Here is a 12,756-nt window from a genome sequence, read left to right as displayed (position 1 = left end):
AAGAATTTATAATAGCAGCTTTATAGTACTAAAAGGGGACCTACAGGAAAGATGAGGAGGGACACTTTAATCAGGGAGTGTAGTGATAGGACAAGGGGTAATGGTTTTAAACTGAAAGAGGGTAGATTTAGATTAGATGTAAGGAAGAAATTCTTCCCTGTGAGGGTGGTGAGACACTGGCACAGGTTGCCAGAGAAGCTGTGGCTGCCCCCTCCCTCCCTGGCAGTGTTCAAGGCCAGGTTGGACGGGGCTTTGAGCAACCTGGTCTAGTGGGACGTGTCCCCGCCCATGGCAGGGAGTTGGAATGAGATGGTCTTTAAGGTCCCATCCAATCCAAACCATTTTATGATCCACGACTCTATCAAGTAGTCCATGATCCCATGCAATGCTACAGGCTTGGGGAGGAGTGGCTGGAAAGCTGCCAAGCAGAAAAGGACCTGGGGTTGTTGGTCAACAGCTGGCTGAAAATGAGCTGGCAGTGTGCCCAGCATCCTGGCTGGTATCAGAAATAGTGTGGTGAGCAGGACTAGGGAAGTGATAATTCCCTGGTACTCAGCTCTGGTGAGGCCACACTTCAACTACTGTGTTCAGTTTTGGGCCCCTCACTACAAGAAAGACACTGGGGCTCTGCAGCATGTCCAAGGAAGGACAATGAAGCTGGTGAATGATCTAGAGCACAGGTCCTATGAGGTGCAGCTGAGGGAACTGGGGTTGTTTAGCCTGGAGAAAAGGAGACTCAGGGGAGACCTTACCGCTCTCTACAACTACCTGAAAGGAGGCTGAAGTGAGGTGGGTGTTTGTCTCTCTTCCAAAGTAAGAAGTGATAGGATGAGAGGAAACAGCCTCAAGGTGCACCAGGGGAGTTTTAGATTGGATATTAGGAAAAAATTATTTAGCAAAAGGGTTGTCAAATATTGGAACGGGCTGCTCAGGGAAGTGGTTGAGTCACCATCCCTGGAGGTATTTAAAAGACTGTAGATATAGTGCTTAGGGACGTGGTTTAGTGGTGGACTTGGCAGTGTTAGGTTTATGGTTGGACTCAATGATCCTAAAGGTCTTTTTCAACCTAAATGATTCTCGGATTATGATTTTATAATGAATCAGGGGATGCAGCCCAGTGTTCTTCAGTGGCACAAATGAAGGGACTGTTTTGCCAGGTGGCCAGATGCTTGGAAAAGAACTTATGTTTCTAGTCCTACAAGTAAACTTCCAGTGATCTGCAAAACCTTTGAATAAGATTCATTCAGCTCAGAGTGAGGAGCTGAGACAAAATTAAACCACAAACCCAACAGGTGCACTGCAGTGATCTCAGATGGTGAGAAGCAGGGTGTTTTTCGGCTGTTGCCTGTTAAACTCATCATTATGAAGATTAAAAAAATGTAATTTAGGGAGCTGTAGAAGATGCTGGAAATTAGTGCCAAGTGTCACCACTAGCTGAGGAGCACAGGGCAGAGAGAGGGAAGAGAGGCATAGTTAAGGTGGGAGAAAATATGCAGGACTAGTAATTGTGTATTTTATATCTATTGCCAGAAGTGCAATAGCTATAAATGCCAAGAGCCCTTGCCTGGAGGAGCTCTCTGGAAAACAGAAGTACCTTTCAAAGGTGAGACTGCTGTAGGAATTGCAGGGAGGCTGTGTGTGTAAATATGTGGTTGACGTTCTGCTTTGAGCACTGGTATGTCATGTGAAGGTCACTGCTTAAGTCCACTTCATGGAGACAGATTTCAAACACTGATGCTGCTTCACTTTTCAAAGTAGAAATGTGAAGAGTCCTTGTCTGAAGCAAATGCAGATGGGAATCTTGGGTACCTATAAGCCATTGCAGACATTTATCATCTGACATGACATAAGCAATTTGTCAGTGGAAACCCACCCAATTTTCTAAGTTTTTGGTAGATTTCTATAAAACTGAGCATGGTGCCAGGAAGTATTTGGATTTCAGCTAACCTGCAAATTCTGATGAAGGTATGTTTTGACGATAAATTCATCGCAAGAGCTCTTGTGGCTTTAGTTTCTGTATGGATTTAAGATGCAGCCTGATAAGCAGTTCATGGCAGTAATCTTATATGTGTTTCTTGGGAAAATTCTGGAAGACAGCACTCAGTCTTTTTTTAGCAAAGTTCACTAAAATAGTAACAGATTGTTAAACATGGAGCAATTTCAATTAACAAGTCATTGAGAAAACTTTCTGAGATCAGAGTATAGCTGGCCCAACTTCACACTTTCTGGGGTTCTTCATGCAAGAAACTGTATATAGTACAATTTAAATAACAGTCTGATTTTAATCCATTTTGTTTCTTTAATGGTATCATTTAGAACTAGCTTGAACTTAGTATATTTTTCTGAAGGAAAACTATTTTTTTGAAAAGAAGTTTCTATTTAATCAGTGAAAGTTCAAAGAGCAGGTAATTATCAGTTGAGTCTGTTTTCATTCATTTTGCAAAGAGGAAAAACCTTTTATTTGGCATCTATTAGTTGCATTGCTGCTGAGGGGGCTAGAGATAGGAAGGAAGATTTTTTTCTTTAATTATTTTAGTGAGGGGGAAAGCTGGGGAGTTAAGGGCTTGTAGGGGAAGGCAACGGGGAATTGAAATGCAAGTTTCAGGAGGTATGTCTGTCATAGTACACACAGTGATGCCTTAAAAAAAAAAAGGCAGAAACTATTCTGAGGCAGAAGTTCCATTTTTGTTATCGAGGAAAAAGAGGTAAATATCACTTATATTGAACAATTTAAATTAGGGATATTTAAGACAAAAGTACTTGCTGTGGTAGACAGAGGAACCTCTAATAACCTGTAAACCATCAGTTAACAATGACCAGCTGCAGAAGTCCTGGTGTGACTTTTGGTGTAGCATATAGATGTTTCAGCCAGAATAATAATTAATTTTGTGGCATGATAATGTCCTGAAGACTTCGAACTTATAGAAAGTATACTGAAGAGACAAAAAAATACCTAGTGAAAGCAGAATACAGATGTTGCAGCTGCTTGCAAGGAGTCACGCTGCCCTCACTTGGTTTTGTAGTTCATTGGGAGATTTGTCTCTGCTCAAATCCAAATTGAGTTAATGTCAGTGCTCTCTGGAGTTTCAGTGTACATGAAAACAGAACTAAAACACCTGTTAATCCCCAGAACTGTAAGGCCAATAAACATCGTGCTATAATTTGAAATGTGATACATCCTCATGACTGCTAGAATCCAGTTTAGGTGGTGTTAGACTGTACATTTTCCTTGAGTTCAGAAATGAAAAAGACAAAACTCTGAGGTCAGTGCCTGGAGTAATATTTATAAGCAATGAAACCCTGAGTTGGAAGTTAGCTTAACAGTGTTGCGTATAGGTGCCCTTGCATTTTATATGATTTAATATGAATGTACAATGGAAAAAACAGTTTGCTATGGATAAAGAAAATAAACTTTGGTTTTGAATTAAGGTTGTGGATACATATTTGGAAGTTTTAAGGTATATCTCCATGTTTTTGCTTTGGTTAGCAGAGGTAGAACTTATTGAAGATGCTAGATGCTCACAATATGGAGGAACATCAGCTGATCCCAGACTGATGTAACAAAATAGTGTATTTCAAAGAAGGTTACATAACAAAAAAAAGTTCTGTTCAGGGTTTGGTAGCATTTGTGTGAAGGGCTGTAACAGTGGTGTTTCTCAACAACTACCTGCAGCCACAGGAATATGTTGCCTGACTAGAGACTTTGAATTGTCTATGAAAAAGTCTATAGGGATCAAAAGTTAAGATGCAGGATCTGATATATTGCTTCAAAAGTTTTGACATGTATAGATGTGCAGACACCATAAAACAGCTGGCTTGAAAACATGTACCACCAAGGGCTTCATCAGAACTGCATATTGAGCATTACATGTCTCTGACCTTGGGGAAAGACATTTAATAAGGTAAAAATGACAGTAGATCTATGTTTTTACACTAAGATGCTTATTATCATCATGCCCTGATAGTATTAAATGCCTTGGTCCATTTTTACATTGTTTCTTTGGTCCGCAGTACCCTATAATAAGAACATATGTTATAATTATGTATTATAGGTGAAACAAAAACATAATGACCAGTAGTTTAAATAATGTTTTTTATGCCTGTGCCTGAAAACAAGTGTAGGAATTTTATCACCTACTTTCTCTTTCATGTAGGCAGTGTTCTCTGTTGGTTTAGGTCAACAAACTTTTATGCGTTCAGCAAGGAGCCGTTCCGAGGGGAAATTTTGATTCTTCCAAGGTTGAAGATGTAGTTGAAACTACTTAGAAACTTTGTCAAGCTACACTTCATGCATTTAAACAAACTAATCTCTTTACACCTATAAGAGAAAGCAATATGAACTGAATATACATTAATCATTGCAGTTTGTCATGAATAATGCATTTGTTTGTTTCTGCATGTTATCTGATAATATATGGTAAAGCATGTTTTACCTCTTTGGCATGTACATTGAAGCTTTTATGTAATGTATTATGTGTGGAATTTTTTTGTTTCACTCTTTTTGTTTTAAAGTACATTTTTCATGGGTGTGAGTGTAGCCAGTACCTTTCCCTTTCTCCAGCTTTCCCACCCACCAACAGCTGTCCTCTTCAAATATTTCAGACAAATTTTGCAAGCAGGTAGAAGCCTGAGAGGTAATTAAACTCTCATAGCTTTGTGAAAACAGGCAGCCAGTAGAGGGGGGGGGTCTCTAGAAGTGGCTCAGCTGAGGGATGGGTTATAGTATGAGCACTCAGGTTTACAGGATTCCAGGAAATCCTGGGTAAAGATCTGATGAGGGACATACATTTGGAGTGCACGCTGCTTTAGATACCAAGAGCAGTGAAGCGTAACTGTATCTACAATCCCTGGTGTATCCAAGTGATTCTATGAGCTGACTCCATATCCTAACACAAAATGAAGATGTGGCCAATGTATGCACTAAAGGGCCAAGTTTTCAGTGCAAAACTTGCAGCTTACTTGTCCTCCAGCGTGGATAACCTCTGAGATACAAAATTATGCAAGTTTAAATCCATAGGCAACTGGACTCTTTCAGAAGCAGTACTTGTGGAAACACATGCTTTTCTTTACTCTCAGTTTTTCTTTTATAGCGTTTAGAAAAGACAATAACACTGATCTGGAATGGAAAATTCATCTTCTAGATGGACACAGCCATCTGCTGAGCTCTGTTGTGCCACTGATTGAAATTAAAGTAAAATTCTCTGCAAGGTTTTATATTTCACATATACTACTTCAGTGAATAAAATAAAAGTATTCCTGTTAAAGAGGATAAAGGATCACATTTATGCTGCTATTTTGTTGCTGTAATAAAATAGAGGTGTATCAAGAGGGGATGAGGAGGGAAAGTGCTAGAGAAATATACCATCAGACTCCAGGTTCCTTGCTAGGCATGATCCTCAGCTCTGAACTGTTCTGGTATATAATTGCTGTGAAGTAGGCTTTTCATGCTGTGTCAGGTAGGTCTCTGAGTAATTTCCATCAAGGGGGTGATTTATAAGATTGACTTGAAAAATCCACCTTTGTCAGCTTGGACTTTTGGTAAAATATGTGATTAAAATACCAACAAAACCAGATCTGTCTTGTGCTTGTCAAATACTCAATTTTTGTTGTATGGTGAGTATTTTTTGTGTTGACTATACCTACAGTAGAAAGCAATATTTCCTGTAACTACAGGAAGAGATAAATCATAGCATGCTCTTTATCACATTAAATAAAAACTAATAACCTAATTAGCTTTTCTGTTAAGTGATATTGTTAATACTTGGTTAAATAAAGCACCAACAAAGAAATATTTGTCATTCAAATATAAAATTAATTATAAAATTCCAGTAGAAAAAATGATACAACTCTATGACAAATAATTTTTTCTCGCATATAAGTGCATGTTTTCTCAAAAATACATGTATTTAAGTATTCAATTACCTATAAGGATTCTTTTTTTTTTTTTTTTTTTTTTCCTCCCAGTGCATCAGGAGGAAAACAGCTCTGCCAGATCCACACTTGTGGACTTTATTCTGTAGGTAAATGTGTGTATACTTATTCCATAGGTAAATAGGATATTAAAATATTATACTAAAGCGGACAAATAGTAGCTCAGTTCAGTTTGACAACTGAAATATTTCGATTTAGATAAACCTCGAAAAAATATATTTGCTTTGCTTCTCCTGGCTGAAACACAGGAGGAAAAATAAAACCAAAGAAATTTCCTGTGGAAAAACTTGATTTCTTTTTTTAAACAAAATTACATTTTCATATTCTTGACTTCCTGACTGTATTTTACAGTGATACTTTTTGGATGGTGTGGTGTATTAGCTCCTTTTTTTATGAAGCAGTGTGATATATTGCTTTCTGATGACTGTTTCACAGAGGGAGAAAATAACATTATTGGTTCAGATAACTGAGTTTTCTTGAAGTAAGTTGTAGAGGTCAGTAAATATTTGGGTGGGTGAGTTTTTTCACTATCAATTCTGTTTGCAACACATGGGGTTGAATAGACCTCAGACTACTGACTCATATTTTCAGAAAGTCATTCATTCTCCTGAACTAATTTTTACCAGTCCCTACAACAAATGGTTAAAATGAGACCAATGTCCTCAAATTAATTTTCTGATATCTACAGAGCAATGATTTAAAGTAGAATTTTAAAATTCTGAGCTTCTCTGTTATCTTCCTGACTTGAGTTACTTCCCTTGAAATTTCCAAAATCTATGCCTATGTTTTCTTGTTATTGAAACAGTAAAATTAATACTTCGTGGACTTCTTCAGGAATAACAGAGCTTTCTGTGGCCTGGTGGGTTGTGATTTTATTTTGTTTGTTTGTTTTGTTTTTTCCTTCTTCAGAGCATTTAGCATTAAAAAAAAAAATAAAATATATATTCCAAAAATTTAGTTGTGTTTAATTTCAGTTGCAATAGTGAGCATTCAGCATTCCATAAGGCAGATCTCAAGTGTCTAAAAAATGAGCCTTAAAATCTAAGGAAGATGGCGGTTAAACAAACATTTTTATGATAAATTATTTACTTGGCATCTGTAGTAGGCATCCAGGTAGAATGGAGTTATTTAGGACACCATTTTATTCCCTTAACCGGTTTTTCCTTTTCATTCAATACATCTTCCATCTCCTGCAATACATGGCAAGTATCCTGGAAACAAAAGACTATTATACAGCATGAACTAGTCTTGTTGCCCCCTGAGAATCCTTTGAAAATATAATATAGGTGTATATGTTGTGTTTACTGGGGGCAAATGGAAGTGTCTTGCTGTGTCTCTGGAACTTCTTAACGGACAGTTTTTATAAGATTTCCTTGACTGCACATCTTGGAGTCTTTGTGAAGTAAAACTCCTGTATTCTCTGGTGAAATGCAAGGCAGAGAAAAAGATGTGTTAATAAGGTATAACCTGCAGAAGAAGGAGTTGCTGAAGTCTTAGTAAGACTATGCAAGCTTTTTTTTTTTTTTTTTTTTTTTTGTGTGTGTGTGTGTGTATAAGGGGAGGCCTAGAAAATGAAAATTTGGATGATTTTTTTGCATGAGAAGAAAAATGCTTGTCCTTGATGCAAAGGACAGTTTTCCCTTCACTATCTTTCAAGTGCCTTCTCCACAGCAGGAAGGCTCTAACAGTTCTCAGTACAATGGCTAGAAAATGTTACTAACATGAAGTGTTTTGTTCTGTGGAAAAGCTGAGCGATTTGAAACAAAAATAATAGAAGGACTAGGGGACTCTGAAATGAATGGTTACCATCAGTGAAATTATAAATAAGCAAAACACGGGTCTCATCCACTGTCAACTGTCAACTTTAAACGGAGGCAGCATTATCACTGAAAACTGTTACATGAATGGGAAGAGTGTTAAAACAGTTGATGTAAATAATTTCCAAATAAGACCTCATGCTTATGAAAAACTGATAGATTTTTTTTTTTTTTTTTTTTTCACAACAGCTATAGCAGTCCTAGATACTTAGAATGAAAACTTCTCCTATAGGGCTTCTGATATTGTTCCTATCTGTGCTAGAGGGGAAAATAAAAATCAAACAACAGTGGAAGAAAAGTTTAGTCTAGCACGGATAAGGATGAAAGTGAAACTTCAGTCCTGCAAATATGCTGGGCACATTTACCTTTAAACTCCATGCAGTTCCATTTATTTTTCTGAGCAAAATCGTACTTGTTTGCAGAATCAAGGCCTAAATCTACAAAATACGTTTTGTTTCTGTGTGACTAAGTTCCATAGGAACTCATGAGCGTTGATTATGTTATGCGAGAGTCAGGAGAGGCCAAAGAGTTTTCCTCATGAGAATTCCCATTTTATAAAATCAGATCTACTCAGCTTATTAGTTTTAAGTGTCTGTGTAGAGGTAAAGAAATAAGGTACACAGATAAATAAATAGAAGCTCTAAACTCAGAAGAGTTTTCTTATGCTCCTGACATTGCCATTTTTTTCCAAGTCTAAAATATCTTACAGAAGAAGATGCAATCTGATCAGCAAAGATTTTGGAGACCTATATATATACAGTCTTGGTGCACAGTGTTACAGTCAAACCTTTGAATGGTCCATTCTCCTAAGCAAAGTGCTTGCTGAGTCCCAACATACAGCTCCAGATAGCCATTAACCTCACCTTGAAAACTTAGGTAGCCCAGTGAAAAGCAGATATAACAAAACTAAGGGGTAAAACATACATATGCATCTCTGCATGCAGTAGTACATATGCAAAGCTAGGAAATGTCGTCATCTTTTTTTTTAAATTACAGCAGAGTTATTTGGAAGGGTATGTAAAATTTTTTAGAGGACCAGAAAAAAAAATTGTATTGCAAACAAACTCTGCAGTGAGAAGAGAATAATTCTCTTCCTGATATGTCCTCCTCAGAGGATACAAAGGACTCTTCATCTGTTTGTTTCTAGTCTTTTTTTTTTTTTTTTTTTTTAAATTTTATTTTATTAATGGAATATGTCTGCCAGGGCCTACCTGGGGGATTGTGTTTCTGAATGTTTTCAATCCTGCCAGTGAATTCCTGTCTTTCATCAAAGCTTGGCTTTTGAATTTTCTTGTCTGTATGCTAGAAGTTAATCTGCTCATTAAGAATTTCATCTTGAAGAGTGACTTGCTCTCTGTCTCCATGTAATTTGATTTAGAAGATGGAATTTAAAATGTGTACATGTTCCACTGTACCTCTCAAACAACCTGCTCTTTGACATAATAAGTAGTGATCGTTTGGGTCTTCTCATAGAAATGGATAAAAAAAAATCAATTACTAGGAATTTTCAAAATGCTGATCAGTTAACTCATGATTACAATAGAAGTTTGAATATTTAAGCATTTAGGCTGCAAGTACTTTACCACTGTAATTTTTTCCCACTGCCCAAATACAGGAGCCTTTCCTATTTAGGAGTGTGTGTGAGAGGCTTCTGGAGCCCAAGAACTTTTGGAGTCGTCGTACAACATTTCTTAGATATTCTACTGTGGGCAGAAATTTTCTAGAAGAATCAACCATATCGATGGTAGCTGGCACTACCAACCACAGAGGGTATGAGGCAAAAAGACAGGTGGGACTGGGCAGCTGCTTGGTAGGCATATATTTCTGCTACAGACAGTGCAGTCAGTGGTAGAAGTCTGGGTTAATGGTTCAAGAGGAATGACAAATTAAATCGCATTTCAACAAGAAAGTAATGCAGAGCTCTTCTTTTCAATGACGACATAAAGATGCTTCTTACAGTTTTTAAGACTCTGGTAACGTTCTCCATTCCTACCTCAAAAGCAGGGTTTCTGCCTATGGTTAAATATTCATCAGTTTGATTTTCTGTGAATTCAGAGCTTCCGTCTACAGTGAAATATTCATCAGTCTGATTTTCTGCGAACATGCAGCTTCTCTTCAGGCATCTCAGGATTGTAACTCAGCTGATTCCTCCAGTCTCAGTGTTCTTTTCACTCACTTCAGAAATGGAAATATTTTCTGTACATGCTTCTTCCCTTAAAGAGTGATGAAAAGGCAGGTCCTAAAGGGACCCTTTCCTGGTGATCCCAATCATTTTAGCCTTTCTGGGACCTTCAGCTTGTTATGAGGTTTGATATTCATTGTTCTCATAGATGCCTAGTATAGCATGCCAGGGTCACCTCCACAGGGGATTGATAGCTGTGATACAGGTGTGTGGAATATCCACAGCCATGGAGACCAGTTGGAAGACACTAAATGCACTCAAATGCTCTCTCAAGTGTGTATGTGGGGGCAACTGAAGCTCTGTAATCCTCATAAACCTGCCAGGACTGAACATGTCTTTGGGATATCTCTTATTTGGAGTTTCCTAGCTGACTGTTTACATTTCTTAGCAATTTCTGGGATGTTTCAGTGTTGACTGTTGCAGTGTGGCATGACACCTTTTAGCTACGCAGCTCTGAATACATGTGACTTGTACAGAATGTAGCAGTACAGATTGCTGTCATTTATTTTACCTTTGAGCTGCATTTTATCTTCCTGCCCCTTATGATGTACTGAAGGACTTTGCTTTTGTTATTATTTTTTTACTACTTGCCTACACTGAATTGAAAATTAGCTTTTTAAAATTCGATACGAAGTTAAACCGATTTTTACGATACATTTTTTATATAATTTGTAACAGTCTAGTTGTAATGGCTGAGATTGGCATGACCATTTGTTACATGGCAGCTAGTCATTTCCCACTGTCTGCTCTGACTGCTTGGTTTATTGTCAAGAAACTGTCCTCCCTTCTTCCTTGATAATTTTGTATGGATCAGAATATGCTCAAATTTTCTAAATAATTATTGCCTAGCAGTTTACAATGTTCTGCAGTCAACCACTGATAAGGATTATAGCTTTTCAGGCTCTTGTGTTACCTTCTCTAATTGTCCATCAGCATCACTTGCCTTCAGGAATCTTTCAGGTACTGCATCCGCTTTTCCTCCCTCAGTCTTAAGTGATGTAGAGTAGGTGTTGTGTTGGTCCTCTTACTGAGGTTGCTCTATCTACTACAGTGAAGAACAAACCTTCTTGGCAAAGCTTGGCTTATTCTAGGAGTTGGTGTTAAGAATATATTTATAAGAGTAATGATCACAGTAAAGATGAATATTCTTTATGCAGATGGCAATCCTTTAGGCATGGCCTTAGAAGTACTCAAAGTTAAGTCAATACTACTTTCCAGAGAAGGAACAACTTAGAGACATTCTCTACCTGAGAGGTCTCTCAAATATGTTTCTGCAAACACTTTGCTGTCATGAACTGTTTTTTCCCAAGGAAAATACTCCAAAGAGCATTGTATCAAGGAATTACCAACTCAGAGCAATGCAACACCCATGCTCAGATAGAACAGATATACAGGAAAGAGAGATGTTTTCATAAGATTTCACTAGCTCTGTGTGATATCACCAGATTTCAGCGTCTGAGCTGACAGAGATGATTTAGAGTACAAATAAACTATTAGCATAATTAGATTAGACATACCATGGTGCAATTAGAATTGCCTCTGTCAGACCATTCTTCATTAATAGAACTTGTTCAGAACATACTGTCTGCTTCCTGCTTCTCCTAGACTAATTAGTTACGTGTAGGGATGCTTAATTATTTTCGTTGTTCATCACTAACATCTTCCTGAACTGGGACATACTGTCACTCAGAGGCTGTGGAATTGACCTGGGTCCAGGAGAGATAGAGTCCAGACATCCACCAGGCTGAAATGACAGTAAGGGTAGAGAAGAGCTTGGAACAGAGCAAACAGAAATGAAAAGAGTTACTAGATTTATTGTGAGAGGAGGAAGATATCAACCAAACTGCTGCCGAGGGACAGATCTTACCACTTACAAACAGAACTGAGAAATGGATCTGAGATAAAGGAGGAAAGTTACTAGGGTTGAAGTGAAGGAAAAGATGAGGGACAGGACAGGAGTCTTTTAAAGTGTATTTTATTTTTAATAACAAAATGTCATTGCTGTAATCTTCTGATGTGACAATTCAAAGATCTGTACAGGATTTGGCTTTCTAAGACTTTAAGCTGATCAAGTAATAGGCTTTCTACTTTGCCTGAAAAAAAATTTAAGTAATTTTAAGTCTGTTTAGGGAAAGAACCCCAAACAAATGCATCTTTGGAGATGTCAGTTGAAATGTTTGTTAACCTTCCCTTTAGAAAAAGGCAATTTTGGAATGAAAAATGCCATTTAAAAATAAAAATAAAAGTTGACATTAAATGAAATGTCAAAACAGAATGAGTCAACATTTCTAAAATATCTCCTTTTCTCAACAGTCTTCAACTGAAACTATTTTCCAAATATGGGATGAAGGCAATTTCCAGCTCCTTCCATCCAGACTGACATCATGCTACATTTATTTTATGACCTACTATTTGCCAACAATTTTGGCCAGTACTAGTCCTGTTTTAACTGTGAGGGAGGCTTGAAAAAAATAACTTCTCCCAGTGCTTTTATGTAATTCTACCTCCAGGAGAAACCGCCTGCTCACGCATGCTGACAGAACAGGAACTCAACACGTGGTGGAACAGAGTGCCCTCAGTTGACAACGCAGCTGTCTAGTTAAGATGAGCACATTAGAAAGGGATTGTGTTGCAGTATTACCAGAACGTATAATTTTTAGTCTTACCAAAAAATACTATATGCATTTTTTTCTGTTTAGCTCTGGTGCAAATGCTAACATCATTTTTCATCTGAATGACTAAGTGTTCAGCTACGCACTCTTATCCCTTCTAATCTCCTCTCTGACCTTTCCAGTAAACAAAACAGTTGGTAGTTCCTTATGGAAT

This window comes from Athene noctua, chromosome 2 (genome assembly GCF_965140245.1).
Source record: "Athene noctua chromosome 2, bAthNoc1.hap1.1, whole genome shotgun sequence".
Lineage (NCBI taxonomy): Eukaryota > Metazoa > Chordata > Aves > Strigiformes > Strigidae > Athene > Athene noctua.
The sequence above is the reverse complement of the archived record's forward strand: the minus strand, read 5'-3'. Positions refer to the sequence as shown.